Below are 27,918 nucleotides of genomic sequence, written 5' to 3' on the forward strand. Positions count from 1 at the left end.
TATATAGAGTAGGGTCTCTGCCCATTGGTCACCTGCAGGGCATGACCTGTGCTCCATCTTGGATTGGGGAGCTCCCCTTACATTGAATGTGAACTGTATTTAGTTCTGTTATTTAAAGTTTTGTTTCTAAAAGTTTTTTCTCTGCTGCTGTGGTTTCAGAAGTAAAGATTGAAATGCATAATGCTCGCCTCCTGTCTTTAATATAATTTAAAACCCCTGTGACGTTAGTGAGGAAGATTACCATTGTTATTTATTTGTCAATATTTTAACCGTGGCCTGTATATACAGCCTTGTAATGGCATTACTGTTTCGATTTATTTGTTTTGTGGGCCTGGTGGAGAACATACATAAGCTGTTTTCAGTCCGCAACCCTCCCCTGCTAAGTATGTTTCATATTCGTGTTTCTTCTTGTTCAGTATCAGGCACAGCGGATATCGTTCCAGAATATTCCGGACCAAAAAAATCTTCCGTTTATGCCAAGAGGTTGTGAAGAAGGACACCTTTTTCAAGTGAGGCGATTGGAGATGGCTTTCCCTTAAATCCCCTCAGCCCTGTGTTGTCATACCACTTTAGGATGAGGGTCGGGCGTTGGAAAGCAGAGTGCTGTGCAGAAGAGGGTGTCAAGTGCTCACGGTTACTGGGGCTGCTGTTAAGAGGCTCTCTGCCTTGTGCAAAGTCAGTCAGCAGCGAGGCAGGAGTCCTATCCCCCGAAGAGCGCCGCGGGAGGGGTGTGGTGTGGCTGAGGGAAATGGCGCATACACTTTGAAATGATGCATACCAGAGGAGCAGCTCAATTTAAGGAAGAGGAGAGGGGCAGCGTGGCTAACTGCAGCTGGGCGCAGCATCGCCATTGAAACAAGTCATGCTGGTGATAAAGAAGACGAATTCCCAGGCAGCAGCTTTAAACTCTGGCAGCCACGTCGAGCGTATGTAGTCCCCACATTGCTCTGTTGAGCTCCAGGCGGCCGGCTCTTTCCCGAGAGCCGGTGTCTGGAGGCAGCAAAGGGCGAACAATTAAGCGAGGACCAGATTTTGTAATCTCCCGCACCGACTATCTCGGGTGGGGGCGAGGGGGGGGTAAGTGTACACTGGCTTTCGCACATCAATCGCGTACCACATCTGGCTACTTTTGCGGGCAGGCATCGCAGCTACCGAGCAATGTTCAGGGCTTGGCTTTCTGTCAGGGGAGTCCAACATTTTCACTGCGTCATCATCCCCCTCACAGGAGACTTTCCCATGCACGCTAGCTATGTCGGTGGGACAGAATGGAGGGGGGGGGGTTGAAAGAAAGTCCCTACATTTTCAGGGAACCGGTCCAGGGCGGGGAGAGAGCCGCGAGCAGCCGTGTTTGCTCTCATAACCAATTTATTACCGGTGAGCATATGGCCAGTGTTGTGCGTCACGTCAGCGCGGAGTAAAGCAAACAGACCCGGGCTGCCTGAGTGGATGTGTGCGTCTCGTGCGGGGGGAGGGAGGGTTTGGGGGTACAGGGCTGGGGGCCATTCGTCCACATAGGCAGGTGTATGTAGACAGAGCGAGACATCCCTACTCCGTGGGGTAAAGGGGCTGAAGAAAAGCAGAGCCGTGCAGCCGAGGCTATATAAAGCTGCCAGCCTTGCCCGTGCCCACCTTGCTGCGCGCAGCCTTTTGGGACAGCAGCATCGCTCGCGCCAGCGCAGCCCGCTCACAGGTGAGACACCTTGCACTTTCCATCCATCCTGCGGGGACGGGACTCGAGCTTCCCGGCTTTAGGGACATTCCCCCCGCGCCCCCGCCCCACTGGTGCGCTCCCGCCTCCTCGCAGCCTTTTTGTACAGGGACATTAGTCTTGCCAAAGCAGCTGCCGCCCAGGGGGCTCGCCTCCTCCCGACAGGTGAGCGGCCTTTCACTTCCCTCCCGTCCGCTGGGGCAGGAGGACGCGGCCTTTTGGGCAGCACCCCCTCCCCTCCTCTTACTGGACACACATGAGGACACGACTGTAAGGGGACTCCACTGTCCCGGCCACAAAGACACTATTACCTCTGTGGCCAGGGTGGGCGTCCACAATTATGTTACTTCAGATGGGGGTGGGTGAAGGCTAGGATTCTGCCTCGTCGGGTGAAGTTAGACGCGTGGGTGTTTGAGTAGAACACATCCGACCTAGTTCAGCTGATGCCACAAAAAGCGTTTCTGGGTCAAACACCGTAGTAACACTTTGGCCTACAATCGAAAGCTCCCTGTTTCTGCGGTGACATAGTTCACTTCTTTTTATGTTGTTATTGTTAGCCTTTCTTTTGCCTTTGTCCCTCACTCACTCTGCCCTATTCTGGTTAAAGTTCAAATAAATAAAGTGCAAATACATATCTACCCCCTCCTGTGGTAAAGGGGCGAACCACGTGGGGCTGGCACCTGACAGTCTGCTGAGGCTCCCGTTGCACCCCCTTGTTTTGTGAGCCCACCTCGCAGATTTTCCGAAGGGAGCGATTGCGAAGGCCCGGCGCGTGAGACTCTCCGGGAGTGATGCTAATTTGAGCTGTTCGAGCGCAGGTGTGCGCACCTCTACTACAGGTGTGAGAGGACGCCGGGAGCTCCCGCCACACGCACCCCTCAACCAGTACAACCCACCTCTGGAGTACAGAGAATGAATGGGAGCGTGAAAGGCCACTGTCAGTGGGTGCCAGGGCAGGGGCAGCAGCAGGTGCGTGCTGGGGCGCCCTTCTCCAGAGAACATCTGGCGCCGGCAGCGGAAGGGAACCAAAGCACGCCCCAGACGCCTCTGCTCAGAGGGACAGGCGTTTTTTCAACACGTTGGCGTGCTTACTTTGCACCTCATAAGCCCGACTCCCACGGGACCATTGTCAGCTCTCGCCCCCCCCCCCCAGCCCCATTCCGGAGTCTTACGTGTACTCGTGTTTATTTGTGTGATTTGTGCAGCAGGGTATTGGCAGGGCATGCGCGATATATAGTGCCACTCACGCCTTCAAGAGTGCCACTCCCGGGGACGCCAAGTGCTTGCCTGCCCCTTGGCCAGTGTGTGTGATTCTAAGCACCGCGAAACGCCCATCCCAGCTGCGGGACATAGCGCCTCTCCTGCCTGTAAGCGTTCATAATATGGGTAGACATCTAGGGAAGGAAGCGTATAAAACAGGCCGGTAGAGTGCGTTGCTCAGGATCACACAGTCGGCGTTCAGATCATGTAGCACCAAATGTATTGTGTTGTACCTGCGCTGGGGGTCGGTCGGGGAGGCACGCCGAATCCTCACCCAGGATATGGGACTAGGCGGGCGCCAGGACACGCGGGCGAGTGGAGTGGGGGGCTGGGGGGTGCGTGCATGGTGCTTCTCGGCCAAGGGAGCGGGGGATGGGGGATGGGGGAGTTACAGTTATTTCCGCCCCTCGAGCCCCGCGCGTTCTCCTTTCTTCACCTGTAGGAGCCCCGCGCGCGGAGGCGGCGCTAATGCCATGCATTGCAGGAGACGGGGTTAATGGATGAAACGGCTTTTCTACTTAGCGGCTTTTATTTTCTTTTTCTTTAAGGTCTTCGTGATTTTGCATTTCCGCGGCAGTGGCCGGCGGCGACGTGCTGAATAAGAGCGCGCAAAGCCCCCGCGCCGAGGCGGTCCTTATCGACGGAGGCGCGGGAGCCTGGGCCCGGGGCGGCGGCTGGGCTTTAATCTCGGCCTGACAAGGCTCCCCATTAGAGCGCTGTCACCGGAGCCGGCCGCGGGCACTGCCCGCGGAGACAGGGCCTTTGCATCTGAAATGAAGGCACCTCGAGAGACGGGCACCCAGAGGCCGGCCCCGGGCGCAGCTTGCAGATGGCAGATCCGCACGCCCGCGCCTGGCACACAGACCACAGCCGCGCCAGGCCATTAGTGTAAAGCTCGGATTAATGCTGCGGATCTTTAAAACAATATCTGAGGGCTGGAATTATCAAAGCGCCCTTCCCGTGTCGCCCAGGGCCGCGCCAACCTTTGTGCACACACGGGAGGGCCACACACAGAAGAAGCGGGACTGCCTTGGCCCCTTCATTGATAAGCGTTGAGGTTAATGCACAGAGATACAATATTCCGAAATGTTGGTAGCAGACAGCTACTGCTATTGTGCAACATTAGCTTCCTGATAGGTCCTCGAAGAAGGCAGAGTATCTGTGTTTGCAATGTGTGTTGGATCCTCTAAACATTGAAACACAAAAAAGAACGCACTATGTGGTGTGTTATAGTGGATAGAGCCGTGGCCTGATTTACGAAGCCGTTTTCAATGGGACTGTGCCATTGTAAAACGCCTTTGTAAATCAGGCCCATGGTCCCTCATCCCAGCTTGCCTTCTTGGCCAGTTTCTTGGACCCTGAGCAAATCAGATGGGCCTGAAGCCCACAGCATTTTTCAATGGGAAAATCCCATTGAAAAATGCTTTGGAAATCAGGCCCAGTATCTGCTAAAGGCACCAAATGCGAGCGCGTAGCAAACGGTGGGAGCGGCGCGAATCAAAGAGAAGGTCGCTCGGTTAGAAAGGCCACGTCAGAAGGCTTGCGTTTTAGCCTGGCCGTGGAGGGCGACTTCCCCGAGGCTGTCTTCGGCCTCTACGCTTCTCGGGTGCGCATGAGCCCTGACTCGGGCCGGCGGGCGGCGCACACCCTGCACGCAGGAGCCCGCTCATGAGCTGTCACCGCGGCCCGAGGGGGCGGCAGGCCAGGCCCCTGTATAACTGTCATACATGCCCCCTGCCCCGCCCTCTAACATTAGCACACAAAGGTCAAAGCAATTAGCGCTGGCGAGGGGCCCGGCGTCCGCGCAAGGAGCGGCGAGCCCGGCCGGGAGCCCCCACGCGTCCAATAACAGGCAGCCAGCAAAAAGTGTCAGTAATGGACGCCAATAGCCTTTTCTCCGGTCGGGAGAGGTGGGATGTAGGGGGGACGGAGGGGGGAGGGGGAATACATGTTAAGGTGGGTCATGGGTAGGAAACATATCGTAGCGGTATTCAAATAACCCTGTCTAATTCACACCTGCAATCCAGTCACTCCTCAATTGTATTCGATATTTGAATTTGCAATCACCTTTTTTAGAACATTCACCTCATTTTTACATTTAAAAATGAACAAGCCGTTATAGAGACTGCAGACGAAAGAACAACAGGTGCCCTGCGCACCACAATGAGACCCGAGGGCGGTGCATGGTAAAAGCCATGAATGAGCGCGCAGGGGCATTGCAGAGGCAGCCGACGCCTGCCAGACCAGTTCCTAGCCTACTTTTCTATCAAATGTGAGCTGCTAAATAAGGAAAGTAAAGGCTGCATCTGTGCCGTGACTCCTTTGCTCTCTTACAATCCGTACAATCCGTAATTACAGGTGCAAACCACAAAACATGGTGTTTAATTCAGCGGTATAACGAATTAATTGTAAATAATTGTACCTGCAATGCTGAGTGGCAGTGGAGACGGTGGAGATGGTGGAGGTTTACCCGAATGTTCAGGGTTACACGTTTCCTCAAAGATTGGAGGTCAACTTGCAGGTCAGAGGTGCGACACTGGGCAGGGTCGACTCAGATTTACGTCTTTCCGACCTCGATAATATGAGGGTCTTTAAGAGGCCAATTGAGCCTCTAACAAGCGACAAAAAGCATCCAGCAAGATCTGAAAAAGCACGACATGACCACTGGAGCGGTTTACACGTTTCCATCGTTTCAAGGCTATCTATAGTCGTGCAAAGGAGATGTTCAGGTTCTTATTTTCAAAGGCCTCTCCCGCGGATGAAGCCGGCTCCGGGACCCATGGAGGGATTGAAGGGAACTAACGGGCTTCATCAAATTCCACAATTCTGTGTGAGGTATGAAATGCCGCCATCCTCAGAAAGAAAGCGCACCTGCGCAATATCAGCGCGAGCCATGAAGGCTGCACGTGGGAGTCGCTCTCCAGCTCGGCACACGGCATTAGCTAACCCACATGGCGTTTTGGGGATCCCCGGGAAGTCCGCTGTCAGCCAGATGCACAAATCAGGGCGTGCAAGTGACGCAGAAGAAGCACCACTCCCCCCAAAACTCGCTGCAAAGAAACCGGCACGTGCTTCCTGCATCATGAAGCCCACATCGACTCACCCCGCAGGAAGTCCATGCTCAGCGAGCCTAACGCCCACCCCATGACCTGGCCCCACGCAATGGTCGGGGCAAGTCCCACATTCCCTCGGGGCCCTAAGTTTCGGGTCATTTCTGCTTTCTGCCCAGTCGCCCCTTTAACCAGTCACTATGAAGTCCGCGCTTATTAGCAAATTCGCAAACAATTGCAACGCTTTTCTTTCTCTACTGTACTTCCAGTCCCCACAAGTTTGTACAGCAAGACAATATAGTTCACCATTTAAAATGTGAAGGAGACACGCAGTTTCGATACAATTCCTTTTAAAAGTCACAGAAACATACATATGTATTACAGCTTAACAGCATTGTTCAGTAACCGAGCACAGTGCCCCGAGGCGAGGGGCCGGGTCCAGTACCCGCGGTGGGCCGCTTTGCCTGTCTGCTGGCCCCGGTGCCGCTTTCCGGACAACTCACCACCGGTCGGGACCGCCCCCTTAGCTTTGCATAAAAGCAACACCCCCGCATCTCCTCAATAAACGCACACGAATGTCTGCGCCGCCCACTAGTTATGTGAATATGCCTGCAACTATCAGCAGCAGTATCAGCCGGTATCAGGGGCTCACTGCAAGTACTTGCTCACCTTTATGCCTTCAAGTAATAATAGTAAGATCACACAATTCTGGAGAATTGACACACATATTCTGCATCTCACAGTAACGGTACCCCCCCTCCACCCCCCTCCGCAGAGCAGAACAGTAACACTCGTCGCCTGGCCTGCCTGCCGAGTAACAATGTCCAGGGAAGTGCAGCCAGATTAAAGTACTGCTACTCACCGTTCTGCAACCCTCAACGAGAGCGCTGCCCTCCCTGCGGTGCTCGGTAGTGTCTCCAGCCTTCCTGTATGTCTCAGCAACAATGCTGCCCTTTCTCGGTAACAATGCTCTTCCCCTCTCTGCGGTTCCCAGTGATAATGCGACGCTGCTCCTGCCTCTGAGTAATATGACACCCTTCCCGTGACTTGCAGTAATAATGCCACCCGAAATGCGGCGCTCGCTGATAGTACTTTTCTTGCCCCGCCTTTCTGCGGCTCTGGGCACTCATGGGCAACTTTCTGGCGGTCCCAGTAACGAGGCCTTTCCTTCCACCCTGGCCCGTGTTGGCACTCAGCTTTCTAGAACCCCGGCCCACGACACTCGGGGTCACCTGGGCTTTGGTAGCTGCAGTCACCTTTCTGCCCCTACTAGAAGTAGTACTCACTGTTCGGCTGTAGCATAGAAAACATGCTCCCATTGTTACTGCCCTCAAAAGCCCACCCCCGCTTCCTTCGGTAATAATATTCACAGTAATAATTACTCCACGCCTGGTATCACTGCCCCCTCTCTCCCCTTCTCTAGGTAACAATAGTATGTTTTGGGATTTTTCATTTACATTACCGAACTGGTTATTTGTAACTACAGCGGTGTTTTGACTCAATACAAATGCATATTAACACAACACAGCCTATTACTCATCTGTCTATTACTCATTTCACGCGGCGTTCTACTTTCCCCAGAAATATGTTTACACAGTCGCTCCCAGTAAAAGTCCCTGGCGTCCGATCTCTGACACCGATGCCCTCTCATTCCCTTACGGATTTTATTCCACATGGCAATGCCTAGCCCCCACCCCCCCGCGCAAGTGTATTTGACGCCACTCCCGTTCCTCCGCTCGGAGTTAAATGCGCGCCTTCCGGTTGCTTTCAGTCATGCTCTTTCTTGCTACCCGTGGTAATGGCGCGGGTTTCTCCTTGCTGGGCAGCATCGCCTCTTCTCTCCACCTCTCAGTGGCGCTGTGACAGCATGCGCCCTTTTGGCTTACTGCACAAAAACCCAGACTCATTTAAAAGTGGAAAAGGTCGCTTTAATGTGACAGGCCAAAGCTTACAATCAAAACGCTTAACTGGCTACATGGCCTAACAAACTAAAGAGATATTTGAACAATCAATTAAATAACTTAAACATTTTCATTTTCATTTTCCCCCAACAATTAAATAATTAAATAACCAATTTCCTCCCTAATGATCCCTTGGATCCTACCGTCTCCTTGCCCCTTTTCCAGGCGTCCCGCTTTCTCCCAGGGGCCATGCCCCTCCAGGCTCAATACCTGTTCCCCCGGGGTGACCTGCTTGTGCAAACAGCACCACCCCCTCCTTTCCCGTGTCATTCCCCCATTGTGCTTCCCTCCCCCCACATCAAAAGGGGCCATGCCCCCGGCACCAGAAAAACCCTCCCCCGAGGAGTTCTTTCTGCCCCAACCCTCCCCCCAACTTTTCTACCTCAAACTTTTTACCCAGTCTCCCAGCCAAGCACCCAAGTCCGCCAGGTAGTGATTATTCCCATACACGGACAAGTGTACCCCCATCTCTCTAAAGATAAGGAGACCCTCATATGTTATTTCCTTATGGTCCATGACCTGCACTGCCACCGAGGCACAACATTTTTCCCTTTCTCTGTTTATCCCCTTCCTGGCCCGCTCTATTGCTCCCCCACTTCTCACTCCCCTCCACACTCATCGTGGCAACAACTTAGTCCATACCACCACTGCTTGAGGCCACATTTCCCGCACCCACCCTAAGTCCCTCTTCATTTTCCTTAGCAGAGCCAACCCCGTATCTCTCACCAGGTCATTCTCCCCTGCATGCATAATCACCACCTCTGGAACCCCAAGCGTTCCCTCATCCCTGCCAATATAGGAAGCAGCTGATCCCACCGCAGGCCCCCCAACCCGTGCCAATTCACCACCACTTCCTTGTAACTGCACCCCCGTTAACTTCCAAACCCCTTTTCTCCACTTCCTTCCCAGCCCGCTTAACAATTGAATGGCCAACAAATCAAAACTTGCGCCAACTCCCCTTTCTTTCGCGCAGCATCTGAAAAAGAAATTACAAAATCACTGACAAGTCAAAAATATTTCAACAACAACAGTTGGCCCATAAAGTCCTAACCACCTTTCCAACATCCCCATTATCAAACTCCCTGCCGTACCCCTTGTATTTCCCAGACCTCCAACGCCCCAATCTTTTCACCTTGTCTTCTGAAAAACCCAGCCTGGTACCCTCAGATGCTGCGCCCATCATAAAGGAATGAGTCCCAAAAATCCTCTGCCTTTTCTCCCACTGCCACCAGCTCCTTCCGCACTACCCCTAGCACCTGGAACTGGGCATAAGACCTTGCTCACACGACCCAGCCGAACCCAAGAGCCCCTTCCCTTATTATCCGTCTTAGACCTTTTAATCTTGATGTCTAAACCTTCTTCTGTAATTTGACCATCTTCCCATTTCAGTCCCCCCATCCCCCCTTTTCCCCCAACCAACTCAGAAACCCTGAAAGCCCCCAAACAATAACCACATAAAACAGTCGCAAACAGCTCCCCTACAAGCAATAAACCATTTGTTCCACTTGTTGTGCCCAGTTTATTCCTTTACAGTCCTGCGTTGTCCCCCCTGCACCGGGGGCCCACGTGCACCCCCGTCCATGCAGGCCCTTTTGTTTATTACTCCTCTCGCCATTGCACCAGGGGCCAAACCTGCACCCCGTCCATGCAGTCCCTTCCATATAACTAATCTTCAAGCTCCTCGCATCCATTACCACTTTTTTCCCACGTGCACCAGGGGCCCTAGTGCACCCCCGTCCATGCAGGCCCCTTTTCTGCCTTACTCCTCTCCACCGCTGCACCAGGGGCCAAACCTGCGCCCCCGTCCATGCAGTTCCTTCCATATCACCATCTTCAAGCTACTTGCGTCCATTACCACCTGTTTCCCACCTGCACCAGGGGCCTAGTGCACCCCCGTCCATGCAGGCCCCTTTTCTTCCTTACTCCTCTCCACCGCTGCACCAGGGGCCAAACCTCCGCCCCCGTCCATGCAGACCATTACACATAAATTCCTCTTCCGGCACCTTGCTTCGCTGCTCTTTTTTTTTTTTTGTTTTTTTTTTTTTAGCTGCACCAGGGGCCCTAGTGCACCCCTGTTCATGCAGACCCATCTCCTCACTTCCCCCTGCTGCACCAGAGGCGCTCCCGCACCTCCGTCCATGCAGCCTGAAGCCTACTCACCTTGTCGTGCGGCAAGTGTGAGGGCTTCACCACCGTCGTCCATGCCCTCCAAACGACAGCTACCTCTCCCTTAACAATTTCCACTGTTACATCCCCCCTGGGCCCTTCCCTACCTACGTTTCTTCCTCCTCACCCTTCTCCTGCCCCCTTTAAATTGCCCCCAAAAACTTTTCATCAAACCTTGTGCCCCCCTTCCTTTTACGATAAACTGAGCCCGACCTACCAGCACATCCCAATTTACCTGGCATGCGGTCCTTCCCTCCCACCCTACTTGCCCCGCTCCTCGCCCTGACCCACTGTCCCCTGCCTGCAACAATCTGTAACCGGATGCCGACCCGCACACCTGCTGCACTCGTGCTTAAATTTGCACATCCACTTTGTGCAGCCTTCTTTATTGAACGCCCAACATACTGTCGAGGGCTGTCCACTGTCTCCTCCCCCCGCGCCCCCCCAAGGGCGGGGCGACCAAGCAAGGGCCGGAAAGGCACGGGCCGCCCACTTGTGTGTGCAATGTCGGGGCAGGCCTCGTTGGGGCCATCCATTGCAGCCAGAGATCCATGTCTATCTCCCCCCAGACCGCCTGACTGTCCTCTGCCATTCTCGCTCTCAATTCCTCATCATACCTTACCCAGGCAAAACCCCCAAAACTCGTGAAAGCCTTCCTTATTACCTCCATATATTTAAGCAGGGCCACGCACCCTCCGGTAATTTATCGCAATACACACTGGCAGAAATGATAAACGCCGACGTCCAATTCTCAATAGTCACCGGGACCCTTGGGCGAGAAGCCAGTTCCCTCTCTTCCTCCTTAGACCCCTCCTTTGCTCTCACTTCCCTATGGAGCAATTTAAAGACATCCACAAATTCCCCCACCTAAATCTTCTCCCTGGTCGCTGCCATCAAGTGCGCCCCCAATGGTTTTGTTATCCCCCTGTATGGCCATTTTTTTTTTTTTCCTTTTCCTTTCACTTCAACCTCCTTATCTTTTCCAGCTTGCACTTCGAGCACCAATGGCTCCCCTACTTTGTCCGTTTGGACCTCCACTGAGCAAATGCTCATTTCAACCCCTGCGGCTCCAATGGCCTGCACACCAACTTCTTTCCTTACACCTTGCGGTCCAGACCCTTCGTCCCCTGTCCCCCTTCTTGTGACCCCTCTCTGCCATGCAGATGACCATTCCCTGTCCCGCTTACCTCTTTCCACACCTGCCGCCTGTGGTCTGGCGTCCACACCGATGCTCCTCCTCTCCTTTCTTAGAGGGCTCCTACATTGCGGCTGCTAGCTCATGCCAGAGTTGAGTTGATGATCTTCTTGTGAGCCTGGGGCGTCCGCCCCGCCACTCCTTTGACGTCTTCACGGCGGGGTTGTGGAAACCCCTGCCTGGTCCTCTTCTCTCGGGCGAGGCGTTCCGTCCTCCACCCTGCAAATCCTCATTGCTAGGGGCTGTGCTGCACCCTTTAGGCTCTCCTTGCGCTGACCAAGGAGGGGCCGTACTGAAACCCTCTACCTCCACCTGCCCAGCGGGGGCTGCGCAGTGCCCTCCGCTCTCACTCCTCCTACCCGGGGGGGGCCGTTCCGCGCCCCGCTTTACCTTCCTCTATTGATGGGGACCTCTCCCTCCTTCTCCCACCTGCACTCTTCTGCCGGTATTTACCACCTCTTCCCCTCTCCCCTGTCGCCCCCTTCTGTGCCCCATCACTGCCCCCACGGAGGTTCCCTTGACCCCCTTCTTCTTGAGCACTCCTACTTCTCTGGGGGTTTCATTCACTCCCTCCCACAATGGCTCCCCACCCGAAATCATTTCGCCCTGGACGCCCTCCTGTCTATCTCCCCCCTCCTCTTCCTGCCCCTGGATTCCCAAATCTACCCTCTCCCTGCCGCGGGGGTGCAAGCCACCACTGCCGCGAGGGCCCCATCAGCCGCCGCTCTACTCTGCGGCCTGCCCCCACCTACCTCCGCTACTCCCGTTACTTCCCCTACCGCCCCCTCTAACTGGGCCTTAGATGCCCTGCTAATAATTTCCAATGGCTCCCTCAGAGCCCTAGCATCCATCAGACCCCTCTTACTGGCTCCCTGTCCCACCATTTGTGCACCAACACTCTGACTGTGCACTACAAATATGCCCCTTGCCGCTCAACTAACCAAGCTAAGCCCCCGAGCCAGCACCTACCCGTGGAACAATAAACCTCTGCTGGGTAGACCATGAAAAGAAATTGGGATATAAACTAAAATATCCCCTTACAGAGTTAAACCAACTCTATAATTCCACCTAGACAAAATAGACCAATTATTCTATTTCCCATTTTTTTTTATAGCCCCCCACCTAATTAACACCCTGCCCTGAGAAACCCCCTCCCTTCGCTCCCCAACTTTTTTTTTTATATACCCCCCCACCTAATTAACACCCTGCCCTGAGAAACCCCCCCCCCTTCGCTCCCCAACTGCCCCAAGCGAAAAAAACACACCAAAACCAACACCGGCGGTCACTTTGGGGCCAAAAATCAAATATATGACACTGGCTCCTGGCTGCTCACAGGCCGTACCGCACCCACACGCTTCCTTCCCTGCTGCAAAACAAAACGGTCCCTTTAAGGGTGCCGCACTGCCCCCTTGTGCCCCGCCGCTGAAACCGCGCACAGGGCTACGGTCAGAAGCAGGGAGAAACACCCGGGGACAAAAGCACTGCGAAACTTAATCCCCACGGCCACCAAGATCGCCCACGCCAAACCACAGCTGCTCCAGCAATCCCAGTGCCCCATAGTCGGGAAGCAGAAACCGCTCGTGCCCGACAAGGGCCACAGAAGCCGACCCTCGAAACCCCCCCACCGGGCCACACAGAAGCCCCAGAAAGCGAAAACGAACGGCGCCCGCAAGATCAGGAGGAGGTACCTTATTTACGATACCTCCGCTAACGTATACACCTGATTGACATATAGTATTATTATTTTTATTTCTTTTTTTTTTATATATATACTCTAAACTACCTGCCCCCAATAACTAATACCCTTCTACCCAGCTCCTCACCTCCACTCAACAAAACCCCCTCACAGGCCCCAATCAGGGAAGGCTCGGGAGCAGGCGACAGGACAATCACCAAGTCCTAACCGTCGCGCGCCTCCCGAACCTTCCCTGAGCCCTTAAGTACCCCTAGGGAGGCGCTCTGCACCCCAACGGCCACTCGCTGCCCGTGTGCAGCGCCAAAAAACTCCCCGGGGGGAAACGCTTCGCGTTCCCCCCGGGACCCCCCTTCTGCCAGTGCCAATCTCGCTGCTACCCCTGTCAGTGATTATTCCGAGTTGTTGGGCCTTTCTCAGACCCTAGGAATTCTGCTTTACGACTTCTCTCAGCACTGACATTGACTGCCACGCCTGCTTCTTCGGGTAAAAAAGAAACACAACTTTACTTCTCTCCCGGCCACCCCTTGCACTGGGGTCTGTATCTGTACCCGTACAGTCCACGCCCACTTTGTTCTGCACTTATCATCAGAAATACCCTATCTGACTAACCCAGCACTTGCCGCTTGCTGGCCGCACTACCACTGTTAATCACCTTTATTTATTTATCTTACCTATTAATATTTATTCTGTTCCACACTTTGCACCTTTTCCCTTTCCCATGCACGTGTGCGCTCTTAAGCCTAGTAAGATGGTTGTTTTTACTCTCCCTTGTTCCCCCTTGCCTCCCCCTTTGCCTGGTCGGGCGCGATATAGATACATTATCATTTCATTTAATTTACCATGGAAAAGAGTCTCGTGACTACTGCCCATTGAAAAAGCAGTGTGGGGAAGAAGAGCAGGACTAAGTCATTTGGAATGTGGCTGCTATTGGCAACCGTGCTCACCTTTGTCCTAAGTGCCAGGCTCTATTATGGAAGCCTATGCAAAAAAGGACGAGTATACTCGTCCTTGGCACTTAAGAGGTTAATCAGATAGCACCCGTGTCCTTCATTGATCGCATAGTCCGTCATTGGGTGGCGCGAAGGACCAACTTAACACCTCAAGGTCCAAACTCTGAACTTTTCATATCCGAATTATAGTCACGGTTGGCTTTCCAATAACTGTTTCCATTTAGGTGGGGCCGTCCGTATACAACGTGTGTAATCCTTCATCAGCATCCCGTGCATGCGCAGAAAAATGCATACATCGCAGCCCCCACCCACCCTCTCACTACTCCCCAGCATGCAGTCTTTGTTGCCAGCTTTTCGCTTTTTTTACTAAGTTTTTCTCCCGGAATATGTTGCTCAGTGCTGCTGCGTTCCCTCTGCTGGATGCGATATTTAGCTTGAAAGCGGGTGAATGCTAAGCACAGAGTAGTGCAGGAGGTGGGGGTGGGGGCGCCCAGACCACCCGTGAAGGTACTGTCTGCAGTGAAGAGTGACGCTTGGAAACTGCGGGATTGTTCTGGTATCTGTGTGGAGAGCATTCCAAGTGTGGGACCCAGGGAGAGGCCGGGCCCCGGAGCCCCACTTTGGAGATGGTGGGGCGGCAATAACGCGGCATTCATCCCTGGCCCAAACAGCAGGGCGCTGACGCTGTAATGTAACTGTTTCCAGACAGTTAAGCCGGCCTATTCTTGCAGAGTGACATTAGCATGGATGTTGTGGCCGCTGGGGGATCCACAGGCCATGTTTCCAGTGGGGTTTTGCTATTATAAAACGCTTCTGTGAATTTGCTCTGAAGCTTTTAAAGTATAGGCTGCAGTGGCGCAATCTTCACAGCGCACCTGCATATCCACGGGGGACTGAAGCCAGCGCATCAACGTTTTTGTCAAATGGATGCGCATCAATGGCAACTTTTGTGAAAACCCACGAGGGAGGTTTTGTAACAGAAAATAGAATTGTCTGTGACTCTTGTCTTTCAGTGGAGTGAAGGATACTGTACGGGTATGGTGGTTAAAACACATTAGGGGTCCGATTCATTGAATTATTTGCATGGGAAATAGGGAACTTGTGTGCCAAACTGCGCGCAAAATCCCTTTCGTCGATTCATAGAATGGAATGCGGAGGACTTTTTGTCTGGCGTGGAGTTCGCGTAGGCTCGGCACATCTCTGCGAGACGTCGAGCGCCTTGCGTGAGACAACACGCAGGGTGTGGGTGTCGCTTGCGGAGAGGACTGGCAAGAGAAAGATGGGGAAGAACATGTAAAAAAAGTGGGCGCTACGAGGGGTGGCTTGCAGGCAGTCCTTTGAACGCCCACAATTGCTCCAAACAACACGTATTCATGGAACCATCCGTTCATCCTCTTGGCATAGAAATGGCCATGCAAATTCCTCGATCACTGCACCACCCAAAGGCAGGCGTAAAGACACTTGTGCACAGGAATCGCATAAAATGGGTTTGCATGTCGGATATAGTGGGGCGTGTACGCAACCAGGGTCTGATCTAACTTAGGGGTGAACATACGCAGTGTAGGGGGGTGCAAGAACAGTTTACAGGGGTTCGCACGCAGATTTTCAGAGTTTAACCCGAATTATCAAGTATAGATGCATGTTGTCGGGGTGGCGGCAACAGATACGGGGAACCCTTCGCAGGGTCGCCGAGATGCAGGCTTGCTTGTGGGGGACCCCACGCACTGTTTGAAGGTTGTGTGTAATCGTGCCTGGTGGAGGACACAAAGGTAGCTGCTCTGGCTGTTTATGCTTTGCGTGGTGGTGAGTCGGGGGTGTTCCAGGCGTGGTTTGGTCATTAGGATTACTTTACGCAGTGAATCCCATGAATACGCAGGGCGCGCATTTTTAATTCTGTGCACAGGCTCTTGCAGTGTCGTTCTTGGCACACAGCAATTGTGAGAGAAATGTACACTTTTCCACGAATCAGGTACTAGAAGTATTGGAAAAAGCAGGGACCTTCTCCACCATAATAGGACAGGTGGCATGCCTACAGCATTTTCAGGATCCCATATGAGAATGGAAGACAACTGATGAGCAGGGATGTTTTTGGCAGGCAGCATGCTCGTTCATACTCCAAGACCATGTACATGTGTGTGCAGAGAATAGCTATCCAAGGAGTGCACAATGCGCAGTGTGCTATCAGTATCGTACCACAAAATGTGTAGGCCCCCCCTTCCAAGCTCCTCAACAAAGTAAGGGATGCGCCACACTCCAGGCCGGCCTGTACTACCAAGCATTCACAATGCCCATAATAATTATACACACACACTAGGTCAAAGATGTAAGTATGTTTTTAATCAAGGCTTAAATCTTTCACTTAGTGTAGAAACAAGGGGCAGTGCCTACCCCGTGGCACCCAAATGTACCAGGCACCAGTGGCAGCTGGTGATTTTTTAAAATTGGATGGGCGTAATTATTTGTCACTAATATGCAAGAGTCAACCAGCATAGTGAGGGACCCTGAAACAATGAAAGAGGATTTGGAGGTATTCTTCCACCAAGAACATTTTTTTCGAATAATGGGTTAAAATAGTGCATTATACAGCACACTTTCAGTGAAAATATGGTAAAACAGCAGAGGGTTTAGAATCGGTTTTGCAGGGTAACGCATGAAAAAATCCTATATATGCAAGTCACCAACAGTGCATGTGAGCATTTTCCAATGCATTTTCATGCCTTTCCTCACAGTATATGCCAGTATAAAAAAAACATGTTCACACTGGCTGTGCCCTAACATTAACATACTGGCTGCACCATTATATGACAGTATTCCCATACAAGAACATTGTGCAGTAGCACCTGGAGCGTTCCAAGTGCCATATGAAATTACCAATAAACGGTCTCAGACCCAAATAACCGGACAGACTCAAAGAATATGGCAAAATACTACTTTATTATCAGCTCAAATAAAGTAAGGAAACCTGGTGAACAAACAAATGAACAAATTGAAGCTCAGTCACTCACAAATACATTTCCAATACACAAAAGCTTTAATACCAACTATGACATCATCCTACGTGGCAAACAGTAAAAACCTATAAAAAGAAGGGATTGGTTAAGGGAACATATATACCTATACTTCCTTTAGGTGTTAGTAACACAGTTGGCTCCCCCTTATCTGATAGGCACGCCTTGAACTACCTCTAACTATGTATGATATAGAGTAATAGCAGAATAACAGCACCAGGTTTGCTTCTGCAAAAATGTATGGTTCATCGCTACACAGGCCCTCATGATTGGTTTGCATTTTCTACCAACCTTGGACATTCGGCTCGTTAGCAGCACATGAGCAAAAGGAAACCCAGATGCGGACAGCATCAGACCATTGCCCACTTAGCCAATTAGCCTACCATCTCTCATCAGTTAGGCTCTGAGCCAAGGCCTCTTCTTTGTAGTTGGCCTTGCCAACTGTTCTCTTCCTCTGGAGTTTTAAGGGAGTGAAGGTACATTGCTATCTTCATCTGGAGCTTAATGAATAGGCCTTGTTTTCCAGTCTTGCACCACGTGTGAGGAGACCACAATTCTGTCCATTCTGACCTTTTATTTAGTGCTATTTGATTTAATTATACTGGGTGCTATTACTCCTCTTGGCCGCTGGAGACTTTATTGCTCCGTCTTGCATATACTTTCTACATCTTTGATTGTTCAATACTTGGCACTTGTAAATGTTCACTTCTTTACTTAATTTAAGAGAAATACATCATGCGTATGTAGCTTATCCTCTTCGACTCCTTGTGTACACTCTGTTACATCTTGTTGTGGCATCCTTGATCCCAAGCCAAACAGACATTCTTTGTTCCTTGCACATAGCTATTTTCCAGCACCTGTCAGCTTCTGCAATGTTGGTCGTTCTCCGTCAGGCTTCTTAGCTTACTATTATATGAAACCGACGTCCATCTTTTCATCATGGCCACTTTATCCGTGTTATATATTCTACTTCAGCAAGCTTCTATATTTCTCATCTACCTTGCATTTCTGTGTATATAAATCTACTGCATCTCTTCTCATTTATCTTCTGAGTATACATGATTTCTTTGTATGTGCATAAATGTTTACTTTGTTACTTAAGTCACATCTTCATTCTTTAAGAATTCACATATCATTTTAGTGTGCCCTGGTATCTTCTCTTTATGACATCACTTTGCACTTATCAGATTTCACTTCTAGCTCTTGTATGTTCAATGGCGTATGCAAACATCCTTCTACCATGTCAGTGTGAGGGTACATTTGATACAGTTGTCTTGGTGAATAACGTCTCTCATGTCTTCGACGCAGTATTGGAATGATACCTGGTGTCATGCACAGTGCCTTTTTGTTGTTCTTCCGATATGATGGAGGTGAGGGGGCAGGCACTAGAGATGGCATGTGCATCTGCCGCTCTACAACATACTCATGTTTGCTTTGCACATGATGCCAGTAATTATACTATTGGAAAAAATGTCCAAACTGGCTCCAATGTAGGCCAGTCTAGACAAATAAGAACAGTAAAAAATGCCATACCGCAGTAAGAAATGGCTAGACTTGCTGCACCAGAATGCCATTATAGTGATTTAATGTCACTTATCATGCTTGCTTTATCATAGATGCTCAGTTAAAATGGTATGCCACAGTAGGAAAGGGCTAGACTGGCCGCACAAAAATGCCAATCTACCCACATATTAATGGAGACATTTCAGTGCATGACGCTTGGTGTCATTGTAACATGCAGGAAGTCTACAGATATATTTATGTATTTATTTATGAAGCACCAAAGTCTGCAGGCATCAGGGCACTACACATACACATCAGACCAAAAGAAAACGGGATGACATATAATTCCGCAGGTGGCCATGAGGGAGATGATGCATGAGGAGGGATTAGTCAAAGAGTAGGGTCTTAAGCTGCTTCCTAAAAGGTTGCGGTTTGATTTTTATTCTCAGCATTGTTGGGAGGGAGTTCCATGCTTGGGCTGAGAGTAGATCAAAGGATCTTCCCATGCCTCTACATTTATTGCATCTGGGCACATTCAGCGTACCTGAGTTGCTGAAGCAGAGTTGTCTGGATGGTATATAAGGCTTGGCTTTAGCCTTAAATCATGTTGGGGCATTTCTATGGATACATCTGTCTACCAGGGTGAGTGCTTTGAAACGTATTCTAGCTTGTACCGGTAGCAAGTGTAAAGTCTTTCTGGCGCTGGTGATGTGTTCTCTCCTAGGAAAGTCATGAATGATGCGCATGGCATCATTTTGTATTGTCTTTAGTTTGTTAATTTGAACGTTATTTTGAGAAGCCACCCTCAACACAGGGAGTTCCTTCCCACCCCACTCAAGTGGTTATGCAACAAACTATTTAATAGATTCTTTTTTAGCCCAATCTCAGGCACATATCATGACCCTTGGATCCCTCTCCCCTGAGATAGCAATGAGCCAAGAACCAGGCCGGTGTATGGGAAATATATTGGTATTTATTTAAATTAACAGTAATAGAAATTAGCACTCAAATATCAAAAACACAACTTTATCAGTGGCACAACACAATCAACTTTTCTCAGCATAAATAAATCCCAAAATGAGTTAAAAAGAACACAGACACAATTCTTACTCTCTGCAAATTTCACTGCACAAAATAATTACACTGATAATAAGCCAAGGCACTTATGTAATGTTGTGCGATTATGATTTTCCTTCAGGCTTAAAAGGGTAGCAGTAGGATTTCAAGATTGGTAAAAAAACACATATGGCAATTATAATTTCCCCCACACTTTTGGTTTCACTAAACACAGGGTGATTTATTGCTTTGTTTTTCAGACCACGCCCCTCCCCTTGCTTTGGTCTAGGTTGGGAAGTCAGAAAGAAAAATTGGAATGCTTTGGGAAATTTTGGTTTCAGACCCACCTTGTGCAGAGGCCTGTGTTGGGGAAGCTGGATAAAAAGGCTGGACTGATTTAAGAACAAAGACACCCCTCTTCCATAAAGAAGTTGGGGTCAGCTGGACAACAAGGATTACCCAATTAAATTTCTAGGCTATAGTTTTCAGCACACACTGGAAAGTCAAGTTTGTTAATTTCAACTTTTAACAAAATTCACCTTGCAGTGTTCTGCCAAATGAGGAATTAATTAAATTAATATGTTTGGTTAAATAGGCTAAGGATCTACACAGTCCCCCCCACCAACTATAAAGGGAAAGGATTCAGGGCCAGCAGTCTCCCCCACCTTTTGGGGTTCCAGGACTCAGTTCTACTTACATAGCAAGCCGCTGTTTAAGGTTCAGGAAAACCAGCTGCATCTCAGGGCTGTCTGGAAAGATAGCGCAGTGGTCTGGTCACTTCACTCTCAATGATGGCCTCCCGCTCTCCACCATAGGACCCAGTCAGATTTGAGGCCTTCCTAGAAATAGACAGCTCCACCCAGATGCACTCTCAGCAATCTCCTCTGGTGTCTCCTTACAGCTGGCAGATGGTAAGTTTCAGCAGCCTTCCTGATCGTTTGTCTCTTGTCTGTCTCTTCCTGTCTTTCTCCTTTTTCTGTGTCTCCATCCTAGTGAAGTCCCCCTTATATAGCAGCGATGATACCACCAATTTTACAATCTTAGGGGGGTACCCTGCAATAATTCCTGGCACTAGGATTAGACAGGTACCCTTCTCTCTCCTCCCAACCCAGCCTCCAAGTCTGGATTGGTTTAGGGGTCTGGAGCAACATAAGGCAATTGACATTTTTAATTACCCAATTGTTCTCCTTTCAACATTTTGGCAAAAACTAGTTATGTATCGCAACTTCATAATTTTATTAGCAACTGCCATACTAAACATATGTTCTGTTTCTGCTAATCATGGAGAATTAGATGAGCCGACCACCAAATCCGTATCTTGCAGCACGGACATGTGTTACCTTTGTGCTATTTCCATAAAAAGCATAACAGTTATGAATATATAAATTATTAAGCATGTCCTTAATTCCATTGTCTGCCTGCTCACCAACTCGCACATTTGGAACATGTTCAGATCAGCCAGAACACATCTTATTTAGCCATTACAGTTCCATGAGTCACACTTGGATTCATTTTATATCCGCAAAACCACATGAAAATTACATAAAAAATGGTACATAGATGAAACCCATCTGCCTTATTATGGCTGAGAAAGAGCCCTAAAGGATAATAGTCATGTTACATTCATTTAAACTCTTCTTTTCTGCCTTCCAGCCATTTGTTTTCACGGGGTCAGCCTGTGCCTTTATCAGTCTCCTATGTGTTGGAAACTTGCTCTTTGAAGTTTGTGCCTCCATTTTCACACATTTTAGTCATGCTCCAGCCAAGCAGTAACTGTTCATGGAGTCAATGCTTTCAGGGCCAGCAGGTCTGAAGAATGCGGAATTGCAATGCCTTTTAGCAAGACATTTTATTGCGATTGATCATTAGATGGCAGATGTGACATCCAGGCTGGAAGTGGGAAATGTCTTTGTGAAGTTTTGCCCACAGCCAGCAAAAGGGTCTCCTTTGGGGTGACATTGGAGTGACATTTTTTCATTTGACAAATTGGCTCTTTAAATGTCACTAGAGTTTTGTGGGTGAAACATAATATACATTTCTATTTGTCAACCCACAACATCATGTTTTGTTTTCCTGACATTTTTTCTGTGAGCAGTGACATTTTTTTTTTTAACTTTGACTTTTTACAACCGTTTATATTTGCACACACATGTGCAGGCCATTTTTGTTTCAGTGTTTAAAATCTTCCTATTCGTGTGAAAGGGACTTCTGTTTGGGGCCTTTAAATACCCCCCACATAATGCTGCAAGAGTTTGCCCCAATCAAAAGGGCATTACAATGGTCTGAGCGGGGCAAGATGATTGTCCTGGTCAAGATTATCCTGTTCTTTTGAGAATTTCTTTCTGTGAGCAGTGATATTTTTTTTCTTCACTCTTAGTTACAACCTTTTTTATATTTGCACACACATATGCAGGCTGTTTTTGTTTTAGTGTCTAAAATCTTTCTATTTTAAAGGGATTTCATTTTTGGGCCTTCAACTGCACCCCACATGCCCCTCACTCTTCCATGACTCTTGTTGGGGAAGACCAGGGCAGAGTGGGGTTTCATTAGGCACCATTTCCTTCATCAGGGAGTGGGTACTTCAGTCTCCCCTTCCATCTGTGGGTTGGGGGGCGTGGAATGGCACCCCCTTTTCTTCCTTCTTTTGGGAATGGGCACTCCAGTCTCCCCTTCTATCTTTGGGTTGGAAGGCGTGGCACAGCACCCCCTTCTTCCTTCCTTTCCAGGTCCCTGGAGTTCTCACTGGACTGCACTGTCACCTCCAGACTGGAAGTTAAGGAGGTTACTTCTCTAATAAAAGATAGAAAAAGAGTTTCAGTACTTTTTACACACATTTTCCCCAGAAAGATTTACATAGAATTTACAACATACAGTTATAACATGACATTTCCATTTCACAAAAAAGATTTTATTTATTTTCTTCATTTGTACAATAACACCAAGTAAATTACTCCCTGTTTTATATATATATAAATTACACAGCCCGCGACAGTCGCTGTGTAGTTATGGTTAAGTTGCTAAATCCATAGGAAGACCTCTTTTTGGGTGGTTTATAACTTTGTACCCCCTGGACGAATCCTCACCAATCTTTGCAAATAAAGTAATAAAGTATATGGCCCACTCTGAATTATTTTGCAAAGTTTGGTGAGGTTTCGTCAAGGGGGGGGGCAAAATTATAGTGGGGGTCCTTTTTTTCATAGACTGAATAGAGAAAAACTTTGCTCACGCCTACAGCCCAAACCGATAGACGGGTTTTCGCCAAATTTGCGGCAGGAGCAGTGGCTTGGTCCGAAAGCGTGCTTTTGTAAATTTGGTGGAAAACCATGCAGTAGTTTTTGTTTAAAACGACAAAAAAGCAGGTCTAAAAAATGTGTGATATCTGGGTTCGGTCCGCTGACCCATTTCCCTGTTCGGTCTGCGGACAGGGCTCTGATTAGCCCAGAAGGCAAAGTGGTGTCTGCGGACATTGGACGCACCCACTGATTGGATGGTGAAAAGCGTGAAGTGCGTAAGATTTTTGGAAACGCTCGCCATCTTGGGTTTGCCGACAGCGGCCAGTGTCTGCGGACATCACGGTAAACACATATTAAAAAACACAACATTGCACTTGTCACACTTATCAAATAATTTTTCAGGCGGGGAGGGGTGATGAGGATGGAAAGCGATATGGCTGCAAGAAGAAAAAAAATGTGTGTTTATCGCCGTAAAAGTCCACGAACAATCCGGATGTTCACGAACAGTCTTGTGAAGTTTGCGGACACCTCTGCATAACAGGGTTGGCGAAAAGCAGTTCTTGAATGGATTATAACTTTGACGCCACTTAATGAAAATGCATGGAATTGTGTAATTATATTCTTGGCCTGATTCCAAACGTGTTTGAAAAGTTTGGTGAGATTCTGTCAAGAGCGGGGGGGTCCTAAAAAAAGGAGGTGCCATTTCACAAATCTACACTTAAGTTGGCAAACTGTTAATAGATCTAGATATAAATGTTTTTGCAATTATTTGTGGGATTTTGTCAAGAGGGGGCACAATAAGAGGGGGTGTCCCAAAATATTGTAAAGGCTTATAAATGTGGTGCCATTCGACAAATCCACACAAAGGTTTGCAAAACGATTCTAGATCAAGATATAAATGTGTTTGCAAAGTCTGGTGGGATTCTTTCAAGAGGGGGCAAAATTAGAAGGGGGATCCAATAATATTGTAAAGGTTTATAAATGTGGTGCAATTTGATGAATCTACACAAAAGTTTGCTAAAAGTTTTTATATCTAGATATAAATATTTTTGTAAAGTCTGAATGGATTTTGTCAAGTGGGTGCTAAGTGATATGACTATTGTATGTGCACATATTTGACACTTTTGAACAAATAAAACATGAGTGGATTTCCAGGATAGGAGGAATTTCCACTCCTTGGCCTGATTCCTTTGAAAATTGTACAGGTAAACCTTATCACCTATTTCATACTCTTTCTTGGTGGTCTTTAGATCATAGTAGGTCTTCATTCCTTCAGCCAACTTTTCTAAATTGGGCTGAGCATGAGGAAAAGTGTGCTAGAGGTACTTTCCTAAATTTTCAATGTACTCATGAGTAGTGGACGCATTTATCAGTGTCTGCCTCTGAGTCCTATAGAGCAGATGCTCCGGTAACACCATTTTTCGTCTGTTCATGTGCTCAAATGGAGACAACTTTATTGCAGAAGATGGTGTAAACCTAATAGCCATCAGGACAAGCAGCAATTCTCTCCAAGCATGAGGCTGGGTGGTGGGCAATGTGGCATTTTCTCTTTACCCCTAGAATCTCCCACATCTACACCATCATCTCAGTGGTAAAATGGCTTCCTCGGTCTGACTCAATCCTTTGCGGGAGGCTGAAATGAGAGAAGATGTGGTTGATCATTAGTTCAGCAGCTGTTGCTGCCTTACAATTCAGGGCTGGTAGACATTACACCCACTTAGTGAACACGCATGTCACAGTCAACATGTACGTCTTTCTTCTAGAGGATCTAATCACAGGCCCAATGAAATTGACTTGCAAATCAGAACAAGGCAATGTCATTCCCTTTTTTTGTAGGGGAGCTGTGTGTATGAGTGAACGGGATGGAATTGAACACACACAAGACACCACTTTAGGTAAATGTCAAGTTCCTGGCCCATGTGTGGCCAGTAGGCAACCTAGCGCAAGATTTCCAATGTCGTATTAAATCCCCTATGACCAGCAGTGGCCGCATCATGGGCATGGTTCAACATCAGGCTTCGGAATGAGGTAGGTACCTTCCACTGGTCACAGCAGATAGTGCTCTCCTTACCAACAAACCGTCTTGGATCCAGAACATCTTGGAAAACCTCATCAACACCCAGATATCCTCTTTATCGGCATAATCCGACTCTGTTAGGGTAAGCTCACGGGGTCTTCAATGTGTCAATAACATTTCCAAATGATCAGGTCCTCTTAATCTGCAGTGATTAAATCTGCATCCAGGGTATCTTTACTCCACTGGGCTGTTGAGAGTTTGGTGTTCGCCCAAGTTTGTCACCTGGTGACAGCTGCCATTTGGATTTCACCCAGCAGGAATTCGGTTTCTACCGTTCCCCCTGCAGAACTACCGTTTTAGCCAGCTGGTCAGTCAGGTAATTCCCAGTCTTATCTGGCCCCTCTATCTTTGAATGACCTCTAATCCTCTTCCAAATAGATGGTCATCTCATTGTAGGTCACCAGATTGTCGATTGACTCGATCAGTTTGGCATGCTTTAGGGGTTTGTTGTTGGCACAAAGCATGCCTCAATTCTTCCAGTTAATCAGGTGCTCCACAAACCCTTTCCTGACATAATCAGAGTCAGTGATTATGATCAATTCATTGAGTTGGTGATGGCTTGATAAACAGCCATTAACTCTGCAACCTGACTACTTCGGTGTCCTATTTTATAACCAGCAGAGGGTTCCAGGGTATTATTCACCCAGGCATTCCCAATGCCAGCCACCAGTTATTTTTCCCATTGCTTTTAACATGGTAGGTGCACCCATCCACATAAACTGTGGGTATCCCCTGACACGTGTCTTCTTCATAGACCTTGTGTGGGGAAGTTAAGTATGCCTTAAGTCACTGAAGTTTTCCTCCAAAGAGGACAAAGTCTTGTTTGCATATTAGATGACTTCATTGACCTTGTCATGCTTCTGGTACAATACCACTGTTAGGCAGGTATCTGAGAAACCCATCTCCAAGAAGAACTCCTTATTCTTTATGTGGTAAGCCAAACAAGAAGCCAAGGAAAGGCTTCTTTTCAGTTGTTTAACTGCCTCAGATTGTTCTGGACCCCACTCCCACTTGACTCCGTCCTTCAATAAGTGAACCAAGGGTGGAGTGACCTGTACGTAGTCTTCAATGAACTTTGGACTATAATTAGTAAGTCCAAGAAGGCTTCTTAATTCTCATGGTAGGGTCTTTTATTTTTGATAAGGCTTACAACTTCTGTGCCTGGGAATTAAGACCCTCAGGCGTGATCTTGTGCCCTAAGAAGTTCACCCGGGTCTTACATCACTGTGCCTTTTGAAAGAACAGTTTTGCTCTGGCCTTCTGCACCTGGGTAAGAACATAGTGGATTTCGGCTATGTGTTCCTCCACAGTTCAGCTATTGATCAAAACATCATCCACAATGGCCAGGTTTTCCATTTTGCCCAAATTGGGCATGGCCTTATGTAGGAAGATGTTTAACTCATTCTCAGAGTTTATGTATCCAAAGGGGGTTTGGGTCCACGTGTACTGCTGCCCCCCAAATGTAAAGGCAAGCTTGTACTGGGCTTCCCTACTCACGGGTACTGTGCAGTAACCGTTGGCCGAGTCAATGGTGTTGTACACCTTTGACCCTTGGATCCGGGCCAATCCCTGATCGATGTAGGGAAGGGGCCATCTTGACACGTGGAGCCGTTTGTTCAACTCCCTCATGTCTGCACATAGTCTCCATTGGCCGTTTGGTTTGAGGATCACCAGTACCGGGTTGTTGAAGGTACTGTGGATCGGACAAATTATTCCACAGGATTCTAAATTATTAATAATCTCTGTGAGTGACTCTATGGATGTGAGAGGTAACTGGTATTGTTTCACAAATACTGGAGTCATCTCGGGGTCCGTGGGAATGGGGGTTGAATTAATGGATGTGCATCCACAGTCATATGAGCCCACTGAAATGATATCTTGGAATTCCAGGAAGACCTGTTTTGGCCTGTGTCTTTGCTCCTTGGTCTCACAGGCATCAGTAAGATTGATTATTTCCTCTACCATATGCGTGAAATCTTGGCAATTTCAGCGGTATCCTCCATTTGGGCGGAGAGATCTCTTTCGATGGTGTTGACCTGGACAGGGGATTCTTGGTAGTGGTCATTGACTCTGAACACTACCTCCTCCCTCCTAATGTCACAGGTCAACTCTTCCACACCATAGGGGCAGGAAGAGTACACCAGGAAATTCCCCCCATGCCTAGTAAAAAATCTTTTCTGGAGGAATACCATCACTGATGTCGAAACAGTTGTTTGGGAATGGTCCCATGATTTCATTACCTAAATCAATAGAATAATGTTGGGCATCAACTGCCATTCCAATGAAGGTGTCTGCGCCCAACTTTATACTTCAAGGGTCTCTGTTATCCACCAATATTCAAATAGTGTTGTGTTCTAGGTCTACTATAGGTGTTGTATTTAAATATAAACTTTGTTGTTGGAGATTGGAATTTAGATTTATATATGCGTCCTGATGTTTGAGATTCTGTCCTCGCTTAATTTTAAAGCGAAGAAAACATTCTTGCACCTGTCCTGGGATGGTAACTGCCTCTTGCACTGGAACTTCAATAACATAAGGCAGCAATTGAGCTGACCGGAATTATTTTTCAATGTTGTCAAATCCCATAGGGGTACTCCCCAGTCGGGACCAGGCTTTATCAATAATAAGGTCCAAATTGATTGCGAATCGGTTGAGAATGTCACTTCCCAGATACAAGGTGGAAGGGACATCTTTCACAAACCAACAATTATGGTCTATGCTTTTGTTGCCATTGGAAATTTTAGCATACACCTGCTAGGCAGGAGATGTTTGGAATTTGGGGTTTCCCGACCTACTTCCCATTTGTCAATCAATTTAAATGTGTGAATGGTCTGATCTTTTGTGAATTTCCTCAATAATTCTTCTCTGTTAAAAGCTCCTTCTATTATTCAGGCATACTCTGGCGAGCACTGGTTCCTCCCCCCATTTAACTGAGTGGGGTAAAGCAGTTGCTCGCCCTTTTTCTGAATGGCCATCAGACTTTGAGCAGACTCTTCCTTGTCTGGTTTCACAGGCCTCAGGGTTTCTTCTGATTTTGGACTGTGTGAAATTTTAG

At 48.6% G+C, this 27,918-nt stretch overlaps 1 protein-coding gene across 1 annotated transcript in view; it reads left to right on the forward strand.

The window, feature by feature from the left end:
- Positions 1-1,627: 1,627 nt before the first annotated feature.
- Positions 1,628-27,918, forward strand: part of NKX2-2 (NK2 homeobox 2) — a 153,755-nt gene continuing 127,464 nt past the window's right edge. Inside the window, exon 1 of the mRNA XM_069609020.1 lies at positions 1,628-1,690. The gene's annotated coding sequence lies outside the window, so the exon portion shown is untranslated. The remainder of the gene's footprint in view (positions 1,691-27,918) is intronic.

This window comes from Ambystoma mexicanum, chromosome 4q, assembly GCF_040938575.1.
Source record: "Ambystoma mexicanum isolate Mex_15411 chromosome 4q, UKY_AmexF1_1, whole genome shotgun sequence".
Taxonomy (NCBI): domain Eukaryota; kingdom Metazoa; phylum Chordata; class Amphibia; order Caudata; family Ambystomatidae; genus Ambystoma; species Ambystoma mexicanum.